Source organism: Pleurodeles waltl, chromosome 1_2 (assembly GCF_031143425.1).
Source record: "Pleurodeles waltl isolate 20211129_DDA chromosome 1_2, aPleWal1.hap1.20221129, whole genome shotgun sequence".
In the NCBI taxonomy this organism is placed as follows: Eukaryota; Metazoa; Chordata; class Amphibia; order Caudata; family Salamandridae; genus Pleurodeles; species Pleurodeles waltl.
Window position 1 is genome coordinate 209,230,305 of NC_090437.1, and position 16,409 is coordinate 209,246,713.

Here is a 16,409-nt window from a genome sequence, read left to right on the forward strand (position 1 = left end):
ATTGCACTGATGGGCCCTGGCAGAGATCCCTTTCCTCTTATGACTGTGCGGGTGTGTTTTCATAGCTACACACATATGTCCTCCGCCTCAATGCTGTTGTCTAAGCACTATGACACCTGAGATTTTGCATGGTGGCATTGCAGCTATTGTGACACAGGCACAGGGGTCGACCCTGGAATGGGCAGCATGGGTATGAGATTACTGCTGTGTACTTCATAATGTATATAATAGTGCCTGATGTTTATTGGGTCTATGGACATGAGCAGTTGACAGGAGTTGCACTTGGATAGGGATTGATGGGGAGTGATCTCATTGTCATACTGATCCCTCATTTTGGGTGTGTTTGTGCCATGGGCACCGAAATGCCATTTCCTATTTGACCAGCACAAACAGCACAGGTAGTAGTGCCAAGTGTTATCAGTGGTTAATGCGGCTTGAACCAATGGCATGAGACTGGGCTTTGTCCCCTAGCTTACATTCTGACAATACCAGCTGTTCTGTGACATCAGCCCAGTTTTACGTTCTTCTCTACCCTCCTTCGCATTCCCAGCAGTCTTGGCATGGCGGTGTACCCCCATGCAATGGTTGTTGGTGTTGTGTTGTGCTTTGCCCCCGGATGCCCCTGCACAGCCCATGCACCCGTGCTGTGCCCCTTTGCCCTTTACACTGTCTGATTTTCAGGGCTGACATGCATTGTGTGGTAGATATGTGCCTCCCCCTTCTTGCACTGGATATTTAGGCATTTTTGTCCCCCATGCAACTTTCCCTGCATATGTGTTGTTTCCTGGTAGTCTGCGCTGTCCTGTCCTGCGATTTCTTTGATGACCTCCTCGGGGATGACGGCTGCAACCATCTCCTCCATCTCGTCCAGGTCCTCTTGCGGTGCCGGACTCCCACCTCCAGTCTACAGTGCTGCTTTCCTGTTCCTCGCCATTTTCTCCTTTGTCCTGCACTTGCAGTCATGGTAGCGCTTCTTACTCTCGGTGACAGTTCTCCTGACCTATGCCACACTGTTAATCTTGTCCACAATTTGTTGCCAAATTGCCTCTCTCCTCCCAGTTGGCAATTTAGAGGTGATGAATAATTAATGCTGGTGCTCCGTTACCTCTCTGACCAGAATTTCATGCTCCTCTGCGCTGAAGCAAGACTTCTTTTTCATCTTGTCTCTCCCCTGGGTCTTGTCTGTGTCCTCCTGGTTAATTCCTGGCTGATTGAGGTCTCCCTGGGGTTTCTCCTGGCTTCTGGAATCAATTTTGGGGCTCCTTAGCACTGTTTGCTACGTTTGCATCACTTTTTGACGCTATTGCGGTGAATAATTGCACATATCCGACTTGTGATATTTTTGCAAGCCAGATTAGAGTAATTTTTCCTGCGTTAACGTCATTTTGCCTTACAACAAGGCACAATGGAATGAGTAGAAAAATGACTCTAACTAGTTCTTAGCGCCACCGTGCATCAAAGTATAAATTTGATGAACGGGTGGAGTTAAGAAATGGCGTTAGCCAGCATTAAAAGTTTTTACGCAAAACTGCGTTAGCACAGTTTTGGCAGCAAAAAGTATAAATCTGGCCCTTGGTGCGTAAATTTTGGCCTCGTTAGGCCACCTTAGCATAAAAAAGGTACGCTAATGTGACGTGAGAAGGCACTAGGGGCTCTTTAATAAGCCCCTAAATGTTGAAATAAAAAATAAGTAGAAAAAGAAGAAGTAGGAAAAATAGCAATTGGAAGCAAGGTTTTCATCTGTAATTTTTTGCCCTGATGACAGAATTACAAAAGTAAGAAACCCTTGCTTCCACCAGACCCTTCTTGTCGTATGGATATATTGTATTATTGTGTTTGTTGGTTGTCCGAAACACACAGTACCTGGACCGAACAATTAATTTTCAAAGGGGAATGTCCCCTTTATCTACATTATGTCTGGCACAGTCATATTGTAGCGCAAAGGGTTACAAAGAGGCGCAATGCATGCCTCGTTGGGCCACATTAGCATAAAATGACACTAATGTGGCTCAAGGTGGCACTATGGGCTAATAAATATGTCCCTTAATGTTATAGTCATGTCACTGTTTGTATAGTGCCAAGACCAAAAGGCATCAGGGAGCCGCAGAAATTCATAGGTGCATTTTTCTGCAGTGCCCTAATGTTTTGGATTTCTGGAACTAAACAAACACTCTTTTGATATAGAGAGGCAGTAGGACAATAGCTTAAAAATAAGCCTTTTCCCCAGCATGTCAGTCTCAAGCTGCTAACATATTTTTCTCTAGACTGAACAAGAACAGAGTGGCTAAAACTTTAAAACTATCACCGGAAAAATGTCATTGAGTGGAATGTGCCAGTGGGGATACAAAGGCCAGCAGCCTTGTTCACTCACTGCAGTGAAGACTGCAGCTTATTGTCTAGGTTGACTGGTGGGGCCTGTATGCACAATGTGCTCAGTGTTCCATCTTGCAAACTCCTTTTACCTCTTTGGAAGCCAAAACACCCACTGCTGGACCTGTCTCTCCAATCTTTATTGACGGCTGGATGATCTCTAGGTGCAGACAAAACATAAAAAAGCAAGGCGAGTGCTAGGCTGTTTGGGGTGTGGGAAACCTCCACTAGGGTCTGGGTCAAGTAGGCATTTAAAGCTGACGGAGTATCCTGAAAATTAAAATACCCCCCACTTTGAATCAAAGCTCCTTTGACACCAAACAAGCATAGCAAGCCATTGCAGCACTCCATAGAGCTTGCATGTCTCTTCCATCCAAGTAACTATCCATTCATCTTTTCATCTTTCCATCCACATTCTGATAATCACCAATGCACTTTTACATTCTGGCATCCTGTTAGAAATTGGGTCTCTATTTGGAAGAGGTATACACACTTGTACAAGTAGGGACTACAATCCTCATCAGGATAAGTCATAACACAACTCAAATAATCCTATGCCTACCGTCTGGTAGCTTAGCACAGTGCAAGCATGCTTAATTTAGAAGTCAATGTATAAAGTTTTTGTGCAATAACTCATACAGTAATGCAGAAGAAACACCAAAAAAAGTCACCACACTTGTTTTAACAAAAATAGATAATATTTAGCTGAATAAAATAAGGTCAAAACTATGAAAATCCAATGTTCATAAGCAAAGTTAATCAATTTTTAAAGATTGCATTCCACTAAAGCGCTTAGAAACTCAATAGTTCCAACTGGGTCTATCATGGCATCATTGACAGAGTTGTTTCCAATAATCTGATGCCACAGGAGCCAATCACAGAGTCACACGGATACGCAGGCACAGTACCTTTGGAAACGAAGAAACAAAGACGTTGCCCGGAGCTGTGTAAATGAAACGTCACTGGAGCCGGTGCAGCACCAGTCCCTTACAGAGTCCGGGGAGGAGAGCCTTTGGTTCCACACTGCGAGGTAGGGGAGGCACGGTGACGTATCCATCCAGTTGCAGAGGGAGCTGGTGCGGTGTCGGAGGTGAGGCATGGGTTCCTTGTGACCTGGCGGGGTCGATGAGTCCAGTAGGTCAAGACGTGATGAGTCGACTTCATAGTGTCGTGTTCACACTGCATGACTTCAGAGGCATTGCAGCAACGTCTTACTTGCATTGCAGGCCACTGTCATTGCGTGCAGGGAGATCCACTGGGTGGGAGAATCTGCGGTATCAATGCTGGCATCGCTGAAGTCGTTCTTGGTATTTCTGATGTCGGAAAACTATCTAAAAGCTAGCTGGTGAAGTCTTTGTTGGCCCTGAGACTTCAGAACCGGAGACAAGCTCAATCCAAGCTCTTGGAGACCACTTTTGGGGAAGGCAGAGTCCTTCTAGCAAAGTCAAAGACCAGAAGGCAGCAGAGCTACAGCAGGGCAGCAGTCCTTCTCAGCAAAGCATTCCAAATGAGTCCTTTGGGCAGCCAGGCAGTTCCTCTGAGAGAGCTTATGTGTAGATCCAGAAGTGTCTGATTTGATGGGGTCAGAGACCCAGTTTATATACCCAAAAATGCCTATGAAGTGGGGGAAACTTCAAAGAGTAGTTTTGAAGTGCACAAGTTCCCCTTTCAGCCCAGTCTTGTTTTCCAGGATTCCTGTGGGGAGGTATCAGTCCTATGAATGAGGGCAGGTCACTGGCCTTTGAAATGTCAGAGAGAGCCCTTCCACCCTTCCTGCTGCAGGAGACTCATTCAATATGCAGATGAATGCAGATGATACTGAGTGTCCTGTATTTATGGCTGGGTGGAATACACAAGGAGAGCTGTCAACCAGCGCAGTCCAGACGTGGATTGGAGACAGGGCTCTTAGGCATAGATGGCAGTAAGAGCATAGGAATGCCCACTTTCTAAAAGTAACATTTCTAAGATAGTAATATTAAAGCCAACTTCACCAGTAAGCAGGATATTCTCTTAACATTCTGGAAATACTAAATATGACATGGCTACTCCTTCCAGATCAGAATCCACCACTCAAAGGTCACCACTAGGACATGTAAACCGCACAAGTACATGTCCTGCATTTTACCTACATAACCTGCAGGGCCTACCTTAGGAGTGACTTATTGTTAGAAAAAGGGGAGTTTAAGGCTTGGCAAGTCATTTTAAATGCCAATTCGAAGTGGCAGTACAATGGCAGGCCTGAGACATGGTTAAGGAATTACTTATGAGGGTGCAACAATCAGTGTTGCAGGGCCACTAGTAGCATTTAATTTACAGGCCCTGGGCACATGTAGTGCACTTTACTAGGGACTTAGAGGTAAATTAAATATGCCAATTGGGTAGGAATCAATGTTACCATGTTGAGTGGAGAGCGCATATGCACTTCAGAACTGGTCAATAGTGGTAAAGTGCGCAGAATCCTACAACCAGCAGAAACAGGGTCAGAAAACTGGAGGGAGACAGGCAGAAAGTTGGGGGATGACCACCATAAGGCTGTCAGGTCTAAAACATCCATTCAGTCTTTCATCCAACATTCAATCTGTCACCATTCTGTGTATCTGTCCACCTAGCCATATCCAAACCTATCCATCTATCTTCAAACCTATCCTTCAAACAAATCCATCCTGTTACTCATCCATCTATCCTTTCTCTTATCATCCCCTCTTTCATCTATTCTTCCTTTCAGTCAACCATCCAGCCATCCATCATTTTGTGTATCGATCCATCCTTTCACTCATCCATCCACTGTTCAACCCATCATCCACATAACCTTCCATTTAATCTTCAGTAATCCATCGATCCTTTCAGTTGCTCATCTATCCATCCACCCTTTCACTCATTCATCCATCCAACTGCCCTGTCACTCATCAATCCATGTGTCCTTTCACCCAGCCATCTATTTACCCTACCTTTCACTCATCCATCCATTCTTTCACTCATCCATCCATCCACCATTTCACTCATCCATCCATCCACCCTTTTGCTCAGTCCGTCCATCCAATCATCCATTCATCCATCAACTCCTCGATATTTACCCTTTCACTCATTGATCCATCCTTTCACCCGCACATCCATCCACCCTTTCTCTCATCATCCATCCATCCATCTATTCATCCAGCCTTTTACACATCCATCCATTCACCCTTTCACTCATCTATCCATCCTCCCTCTCTTTCACTCATCCACCCTTAGATCCATCATTATATTCATTTGTCCATTTATCTATCCATCCACCTTTTCACTCACATCCATCCATCCACCCTTTCATTCAACTATCCTTCATTTCACTCACTCATCCATCCACCTACTCCCCCGTCACTGATTCATCCATCCACCCTTTTATGCAGCCATCCATCTATCCTCTCTTTCACTCATTCATCCATTCTTTCACTTATCTGTCCTTTCACTCATCCATCTATCCATCCATCCTATCAACCCGTCAATCCTTCCAGCCGTTCACTCCATTCATCCATCTTTATACTTTCACTCATGCATTCTTATTTCCACCCTTTTACTCATTCATCCATGCATCTATCCATCCACCCTTCACTCACCCATCCAACATTTCACTCATCCATCCACCCATCATCCATCCATTCATCCCTTCATCCACATATTGATCCATCTATTTACCCTTTTACTCATTGATCCATCCTTTCACTCGCACATCCATATTTTCTCTCATCTTCAATCCATCCACCATTTTACTCATCCATCAATTTATCCTTTAACTCAACCATCCGTCCTTCCTCCCTTTCACTCATCCATCCCAAGATCCACCCTTTCACTCATTTATCCATGTATCTATCCATCCACCTTTTCACGCACATCCCTCAATCCATCCTTTCACTCATCCATCCTTTGTTTCACTCTCATTCATCCACCCACTCACCATTTCACTCATCCATCCATCTACCCTTTTATCCAGCCATCCATCTGTACTCTTTTTCTCTCATTCATCCATTCTTTCACTCATCTGTCCCTGCACTCATCCTTTCACTCATTCATACATCCATCCACCCACCCTTTCAACTTGTCAATCCATCCAGCCTTTCACTCTATCCATCCATTCTTCCCTCTTTTGCTCATGCATCTTTACATCCATCCTTTCGCTCATTCTTCCATACATCTATTCATCCACCCCTTCTCTCACCCACCCACCATTTCATCCACCCATCTATCCAAATTCTGCTGAGTTGCAGATAGAAGAGGCCCTTCAAAAACCCCACTGAACTGTAGCTGCTAAGGGGGGGGGGGTTTGATGAAGTCCCTGTTTACAGCAAACTGGCTAACAGGGCAGGGGTCGCGAAAGCAAGCCAAGGGACCGCACCTACGACCCCTGGCGACCTCTAATTGAGGTCCATGCTTAAACCAATCAAGCACCACATAGCAGCTCCCACATGCCCATGCATGCTTCTTGAAAAACTGAAGGACTGCAAAGGGTAGGGGTGCCTTCGTTTTCAATCGGGAAAGATGAAAGACAGCCGAACGAGTTTTTGAATCGTTCTTGTCTGTAAATGGCTATTTATTCTGTTTGCTCTGCGGTAACTTGATGATTCATTCTATGGTTATTATGTAAATCACCTGTCTGCGTGTTTTTACATGTTTTTTGTTGTGAAAGAGAGCGTGACTTCTGATGAAATCTTGGGCTTGGGAAGTTTTGTTCGACTTGGATGCTTGTGTATGACACCCTGGGATATGATCAGATCCTATACTTGTCCGTTGTTTCATCTCGACCAGTATTGCACAAATTACATAACTGAATACCTATTTCTTCTCAAATTTAATCAGAATCAAATCAAGACTTGGAAATGAATTAGGAGGATAAACACCTTTTCAAACACAAGAGGACGTTGGTTGACCAAAAAGCACGAAGCCCGACTCAGTTGGAAGCTGTTCCATTATCAGAAAGAAAATTATATTTATTTCCCTCGGTAATCAATCCTTACTGAACTGAGGTGTTCTGCTTCAGACATGGTTTGTGTTCCCTGTCTCTGCATCAAGAATTTGGATTCAGGTTATACTTCCTTTCCTTGGCACAGGAAGTACTAAGCTTGTCCCTATTCAAGGGAAATGTGTATAAGTTTTCCCCATACAGATATGGTCTGTATCTCTGGCATGAACATAAGAAACATCCCAGAAATAAAATGGAAAATCTAGCAGTTGATGACAATGTTTTCATCTGTAATGTTCAGGCCGAAAGGCCGATTTGCAAAAGTACTGAGAGAGCGTAGCTTATATAATCTATGTTAACCTGAAGTGTTTATGAATTAATGTGTGATAATGCTGCATAGAAACTATAATAATAATTTTGCTTAAAACGTGCACTTGAAATGTGACCACGGGGAGTGGCCGCCAATGTATACGTAGACTAATAATGATGATTAAAATGTTTATATTATGTTTAAATAAGTTTGTACTAATGATTGTGTTATTAAATTTGTGCTGAAATCCTCATAGGCCTTAAGTTAGCATGAACCGAAGTTTAGCTGCTTGGCTCTTATATTAAATGTATTTTTCCTATTTTGCAGTGTGCTGACTCATAAAAGGACATGACCCTGTATGCTCTTTTTCGTCAAACTATAAGACGAATGTAACCATGTTAGATCCGTTCTCATAGCCTTTTCCTTGCTTGCAGAATAAATGTTAAAAACAAAATGAAACAATGTAGATTAATGTAATGTACAAGGTCATTCAAACCGGTGAAGACAATGGAGCTGCTGACCAAAAGATGTGCAGAGAATTACAGAAAGATGAAATCATACCGGATGCGCCACCTCTGAAGACGTCAATTATGGAGACCAATAAAGGCCCATATTCATACTTTTTGACGCAAAACTGCGCTAACGCAGTTTTGCGCCAAAAAAATTCGCGCCGGCTAACGCCATTCTGAAGCACCATGCGGGCGCCGTATTTATTGAATGGCGTTAGCCGGCGTTAGCCGACCGGCGCTGCCTGGTGTGCGTGAAAAAAAACCACGTACACCAGGCAGCGCCGGCGTAGGGAAAAATGGCGTTTGGGCGTCCAAAAATGGGGCAAGTCAGGCTGAGGCAAAAAAAAACGTCTTAACCCGATTTGTGCCATTTTTTTGTGGCGCCCAGACGCCATTAACATGACTCCTGTCTTAGCAAAGACAGGAGTCATGCCCCCTTGCCCAATGGCCATGCCCAGGGGACTTCTGTCCCGTGGGCATGGTCATTGGGCATAGTGGCATGTAGGGGGGCACATATCAGGCCCCCCTATGCCAATAAATTTTTTTAGAAAAAATACTTACCACAACTTACCTTTTCTTCCCTGGGATGGGTCCCTCCATCCTTGGGTGTCCTCCTGGGGTGGGCAAGGGTGGCAGGGGGTGTCCCTGGGGGCTTGGGAGGGCACCTCTGGGCTCATTCTGAGCCCACAGGTCCCTTAACGCCTGCCCTGACCCAGGCACTAAAATCCGGCGCAAATGCAGGTTTTTTAGTCCCGCCCACTCCCGGGCGTCATTTTTGCCCGGGAGTATAAATACGACGCAATAGCATCGGAGTCATTTTTTAAGACGGGAACGCCTACCTTGCATATCATTAACGCAAGGAAAGTGTTCACGCAAACAAATGACGCTAATTCCATGAACTTTGGCGCTAGACATGTCTAATGCCAAAGTATAAATATGGAGTTAGTTTTGCGTCGAATTTGCGTCGAAAAAAACGACGCAAATTCGGCGCAAACGGAGTATAAATATGCCCCCAAATGTCTGTAAAATAATATGGGGTGAAGAGTTAGGTGACCTAATGTGTTTTCTGATAGGTTAAAGATTAGTGGGGTATAAAAAATTTCCAATAAACTTTTGGGGGAATGTACAATGGAAAAGGGATAAAAACCCATGTCACAGGGAGTCATTTAGGTGGGTTAGGGAATGCTATTGATTTTATCCAGAAACTCTGTCACTCTGTTTGGTGACTTGGTGGTTTACTTAAAACCATCCTCACCCTTAGATTTGTCCATTTTTACACTTTGCCTCCTTATGAGGGAAGTGCCCTTTTGCCCCGGAGCTGAGTCCTGACTGATGGCGAATTGACTGATGTCCTGAAGACGAAGACTGAACCTGTGCGCTGACCTAAACTTTGGAGGGTAATTATGACAATGCAATTGTGATTTGTCTGTTTGCTTTTCCTTTCTAGGTACCAACTGCTTACTTTTGACAGCGACCATAGTTAGATGTTTTCCAAATTGGTGTTCTAAATTGTTTTGCATGAAGCCCAACATTCTAATGCTAATCAGTGGTTAGGACAGGTGATCACTAAACTGCCGCAAATAGACAAATGAACGAATCTATGTTTTGTTGAACTGACACGTTATTGACACCCTCTTGAATTTGATCCATCTTCACGCCGTGTTATGTTCTGATGTTTGTGATTCTCGCTTTAATGAAATCTTACCAAAGTTGCCATATCGTGACTATGCTATTATGTTTCTTGGTGTTGAGATTAACGTATCTGCTTTTAGATTGTAATTAATAGGGAATAAAACTTATAAAATTCTATTAAACTGGTGTGGTTATTCATGGCTGAAAGGTCATGGTAGCGTCTTGAATTGGTTAATGACTTTGACTAAAGCGAAATGTATTGTCGTGATAGATATTGATGACATTATTGACGTATTCATTGACATATTGATTAGCTATCTCGTCCTAAGGTGACTCTCAACTGAGTCAAAAGATTCATTGGCCTAAAACGAGTCCTGATGTGTAATAAATTATCATAAAGGGACGCGTTATCAGTTCCGGTGGCAGAGCGACGGTTTGGCCCTTTGGGGCCCTAGGGCGGAGAATTATTGTTTAGACTGTTTTTCTGAGTTGATGCAAATTGGAGGTATGATGTGTTTCTAAATTCACCATGACTTTCCCGGGATCTCGGAGCCTGCCTAAGTGAGTTGGGAAAGTTCTCGGCGTCATAGCATGTGTGGTGTAGGATTTGCGCTTGCTCAGCTTATGCATTTTGCAGGTGATTTGTGAAGTTTGTGTGTATCTAGGCCAGGTAAATGTTGCTTTAGTAGGAGTGGGCGTACTCCGCAGTATGAGAGTAGGGAATTCGGCGTACTTCATATGAGTTTGGAGCTTCATGCTCAAAATTATCCACGTGGTTGGTTGTTCATGTACGGACCCGTCGTGGTCTAAGACTCCAGAGTATATTGACAAGTGTAGGAGACACTTGGGTTTATGTTGTAATTTGTGTGGTTTAAGTTGGTCAATCGGGCGTAGTTGACAAGTTGAGATTGAGTCAAATTGTATGTGTGAAACCTTCGATGGAGATTTGGCAAGTTCTAAAGTGCACTAGAACGAACCATTGACAAGTCGAGAGTAGGATTTGCGGGTCGAATTCTGCTTGCGGGTGCGGGAACTGAGAAGGAGAGAGTAGAGGCCGAGGCTTCAAGTGAAATCTCTGTAAAGTTCTGAAGCGAATGTGCACCCTTCCCGTAGTAAACCGACAAATTTGTGCTGTTGTTGTTAAGGTGCTCGCAGTAATTTTTGCATTAGTTTGGTGTGAATTTAGTGAGGGGCGGACGAGCCGCAAGACTTTGTCAGCTGCAGTGTGTAAGTGTGACGTCAGTAGTGCCGCACTGAGATAGGTCAGTTGTCGAGAGGGGTCGCGCACGGATTGGCCGCCGTCCGTGAGAGGCAATAGCTTGAGAAAGGTGGGTGAAGAGTGTCCTGGGAATTAAAGTCACTTCTTGATTAAATACAAACAAAAGAAAAGACGCAAAGATGAATTTTGTCAAAGCTTTTAAGAGTGCTCTGAAAGGAGACACATACATTATGGCGAGTGAAGGGGAGCCTACACCGCCTGAGGGTACTCCAGCTTACATAGTCATGGAGGAAAAAGGTGTCGCGCCTTGTTTGTTATGGATGAAACAGTGGCACAAATTGACAGAAAAAAAGGGATGTTTGGCGTTCCCAGAACACGGGACGTTCAATACGAGAGTTCTAGAGAATTTAAGGTGGATGTTAAGTGTACAGAAACCACCTCCGAGGCCAGCTCAGTATGAGGCTTTAGCAATTTGGGATTTAATGGCTCTTAAACAGAGACAAGAAAAGTTCCAAAGAAGACTGAAAAGGGCAGAAAAGGCTTTAGCGGAAGCTAGGTGGGACAATGAGAGCAAAATGTGGGGACGGGGAAGAGTTGATGGATTAAAATTGTTCCCAGCAATAACACAGGGAGATGAGGCACAGGGGAAGAAAGCCACATGTAAAACAGACAAAGACTCTAGTAAGCCTAAAGAAACTAAAAGATCTTGGGAAGAAGAAGATGATTCAGATAACGAAGAATTTTTAAATCAGCTATTACATGATCGCCCGCCACTTTATGCGGTAAGCGACAATGTCCCGAGCACTAGTGCAGATCCTGGGAACCAGACGCAGGAGAAGGGAGTTACTGATACAGTACAGTCTAGTGATACAGGTTCGATACAGAATGGCGTCAGTGTACCCACTGTGCCAGACATGCAGATACAGTTGCAACCTCCACCGCAGATACAGAGAATCTATCCAGACGTCCCAGTACTAGAGACTACTACAAATCTGATAGTGCCACCAGACCCGATATATACAAAATCGAGGTTAGTGCAGATTGAGCCAACTCCACAATTGCTGCCCAAGCAGCAGCCACAACTGATACTGGGATATAACCCAGCAGCAGGACCTCCATTAATACCTGCCCCGGCTTCACTGGATCAGACCTTTGGAGTTGCTGCTCCACGAAGCTTGGGACCATGTCAGACACCAGCTGCCATATCATTGCCAATTACTGTTGGTCCGCCTGTGCCATTATATGCACAAGGTAAGCCTGGTATGTGTAATCAGGGAGTAATGACCCAAGATGTAATAAGAGGAGGGTCCATAGGAACTCCCCAGTTAATGGCCCCGGGAAAGCAAGTGATTGAAAAACCGAGGTCTTTGTTAGACCTTAGTCCAGTCGAAACACCTTTGGAGGCAATGAGACAGGCAGGGCTAGGAGTACTAACCCCACAGACAATAAGTACGAATGCTTCACAGTCACCAATGATGCATGCAGGAAATATTTCACTGCAAGATTTTACGGTACAACAGCTGAATGAGTGGTTAGAAAAGACCTATGCTACGCAAAAGACTACAGTAACTGTAGTGGAACCGGAAAGGTTAGGGAGAGATGAGTACCTGAACTTTGGGAGACTGGGCGTGGAAGCTGCTGAATTAGTGGAAGGAACAATGGGGATAAACAGATTAGAGTCATACACCGAAGCAGAATTGAGATATCTGTGCCCTAAGATCACTAAAGAAGTAGGTAAGGTACATCAGAAATTAGCGAACCTGGCAGACAAATACAATATTGATATTGAGAATACTAAACATTTGAAAAGAAGTTACAGGTTAGATTTTGATTCAAAAGACTTCGAGCATATGAGGTCTGCTGGAATTAAAGTGCATTTAAAAGAAATACTGCAAAGTGCGCAAATCTGGGGAGCGTTAGAAAAGTGGGAAGGCAGATGGGCAAAGAAAAGAGACAAGGAGAAAGGTGACAGTCCGGGATTGAGTAAAACAAAAACTACACCAGATACGGAATCAGTAAAGATGCTACCAATGAGAGAAGCAGCTGGTGGGGTTCTAATTCATGTACCGTGGTCCAGGGGAGACATCTTATCTTTCACAAATGATTATCCCAGGTTAAGGGAGAAACTGATCGAGTGGTACCAACAAACAGATAGGTTTGTGAAACTTGCGAAGTGTCTTTGGGAAGATTTGAATACCTTGTTTGAGATCATAGTTCCGCCCGACTTATGGCTTGAGTGCAAGAGAGGGGTAGACTGGCCGACACAGGAGCCAGCAAGGGATAAGGTGACCGGAGCACCCTCTGAGGAGGTGATGAAGTACTATCATAAAGTGATTGAGTTTTTGAAGCAGAAGGTGTCACCGAAAGTGACTGATTGGCAGAAAATCGACCGGACCTCACAGGAGGTTAAAGAATCGATACATGCTTACTATGAGAGATTGTAGAAGGCATTCAAACATTACAGTGGTACTGAGACCATTGAGCCGAAAGACATGAACTATCTCGTGTTCAGATTTGTTGAAGGACTGAGACCAGAGGTTAGCCAGATGATTAAGATCATTTGATCTGTTGGCAAGCGAAGCCGATTGATGAGGTGTTGCAGTATGCAAAATACTGTAGTGATGAGATCCAGCTGAAGCAGAAAAAACTAAAGGAGAAAGTGATGGTGATGCAGATAAGGGCTGCGCAGGCAGGAATGCAGGGAAACGGAATTCAGCAGATGGTACAGCAGCAACCGCAAGGGAATGGTGTGATTCAGGCGCAACCGAGAGGTCGAGGTCGAGGTTTTGTGAATCGCGGTCCAGACTTGAATACTGTTGTAGTTCAAAATGATGTACAAGGGATGAAAAAGATTTCACCATGTCACGCGTGCGAGGGCGTGGGGCATTGGAAGCAGGAATGCCCAAATGTGGTGCAGGATGGTGTCGTTCAACAAAGCACTAATGTCGGTACATTGCAAAATATGAGAGGTCCAAAATTGAGAAATCAAAACCCGAACTTTCAAAATACCATGGCTCAAATGAAAGGGTTAAAGCCCATGCAGCAATTGCAAATGCCGCGTGTCCAGCCAGCGCAAATGCAGCAAGTACAACAGCAGGTTCCCATGGTACCTAGACAGCAAATGCAATTACCAATGGCTCCAATGGGACAGCAACAGGTGATGCTTCCTCAGCAGGTCACAGGTCAAGTGATGAGCCAAAATAATACAGTACAGCAATTCCCATTGCGTGGTGAAGATGGAATGAATGAGGAATGGTCGGATGACAGTTCAGACAGTGAAGAGTGCAGGCTTGCAGCATCCCTAGAGGTAGATCAGAGGGGACCCTATGTAGAGGGAAAGGTAATGGGTCACAAGGTTTCATTCTTGGTTGATACTGGAGCTACAAGCTCCACAGTCAGGAGTGCAGAGGTTCCGAAATTGCCACTTTTGGGACGAACCATAAGAGTGGTCAGAGTAGCAAACCAGTACTTGACAAATCCGATTACAGATCCAGTGCAAGTTGAGATCGGCAACTTCCAGGGACTGCATAAGTTTGTAGTCTGCGATTCAAGTCCGGTATCCCTACTGGGAAGAGACTTACTGTGCAAGACGAAATGCTTGATTACATGTTCCAATGATGGAATTGAGGTGCAGACAAACAGTGATGATGAAGGGGATGATGGTCAGTTCTCAGAGTCGGAAGCAGAAACTGCAAATGAAGATTACCCTTTGATAACATTATTCCCAATGCTTACAGTGACTGACTTACCGGCTGAATTACAGGGAACAGTGACAGAGAAAGTGTGGGATTTGACAGGAAAAGAAGTGGGACTGATAAAAGGAGTGGAACCAGTTAAAGTACAAGTAAAGCCAAACGCAGTGTTTCCCCATGTACCGCAGTACCATATGGCACAAGATGTCCTTATTCAGGTGTCGCAAATAATTGCAGACTTTCTAAAACAGGGAGTCCTGAAAGAGGTATTGAGCAGCCCATGTAATTCACTGATAATGGGTTTGAAAAAGCCTTGTGGGAAGGTTCGAATTGTGCAGGACTTGAGAAAAATAAACGAGATTGTGGTGAAGTGTTGCCCTATAGTGCCAAATCCAGCAGTGATCATGTTTCAGGTTCCGTGCGATGCTGAATGGTTCACCGTTGTAGATTTGTCACAAGCCTTCTTTTTGGTGCCTCTTCATGAGGACAGCCAGTTTTTATTCAGTTTCAAATTCCTGGACAAGGTGTACAGTTGGTGCAGAATTCCTCAAGGGTTTTCTGAGTCACCGTCCATCTTCAATCAGATATTGAAAAAGGATTTAGAATCCTTAGTACTGCCTTTCAATTCGACCCTAGTACAGTACATTGACAACTTACTGATTGCGTCCAGGACAAAAGATGACTGTAAATATGACACAATTGCCTTATTGAATCATTTGGGAAAGAACGGACATAAAGTGTCGCTAAAGAAGCTGCAATACTGTCAGAAAGAGGTGAAATACTTAGGACACTTGATTGAGAGAGGGTCCAGGAGAATATCGAAGGAAAGGGTGACAGACATTTTGCAAATGAACCCCCTGACAATAAAGAGAGATGTCAGGATGTTTTTGGGAATGGTGGGCTACTGTCGTCAGTGGATACCCAACTTCTCAATTATCTCTAAACCATTGATAAAGCTGACAGGCAAAGAGATTAAGGATGAACCGTACACCATAACCTTATCCAAAGAGGAGCTTGAGTCATTCATGGAATTGAGAGAGTGCATGTGCAGGGCACCAGCTTTGGGTATGCCTGATTACACGAAACCTTTTCTACTGTTTGTCATGAACGTGATGCTTGTTCTTTGTCTGTCTTAACACAGGTCCATGGAGGTGCAAATCGCCCTGTTGCTTATTTTTCAGCTACCTTGGACCCCGTTGCAGCAGCCTTACCGGGTTGTTTGCACGCAGTTGCAGCAGTTGGTCAAAGCCTCACGCAGTGTGAAGGCATAGTGATGGGACATCCCTTGACAGTAATGGTTCCACATTCAGTTGAAATTCTGTTAACTCGAACCAAAACCCAGCACATGACAAATGCCCGACTTACCAGATATGAGACAATCATTTTGGGGTCGCCTAATGTCTCACTGAAGCGATGTACTGTATTAAACCCGGCAACTCTACTTCCTGTTGAAAGTACCGAGATTAATAATGAAGAGGAAGTGGAGCATGACTGTCTTGAGGTAACAGAACTATGTACCAAGCCCGACCTGATTTTAAAGATACACAGTTAAAAGAAAATGACTGCATTATGTTTGTTGATGGATCCTGTTTGAGAGACTCAGTCGGAATGCTGAGAGCTGGTTAAGCTGTGTGTACCATAGCTGGTATCATTGAAGCTTCCTGGCTCGAGAGAGTGTATTCCGCACAAGTGGTAGAATTAATTGCCCTTACTAAGGCATGCCACGCAGCTGAAAATCTGAGAG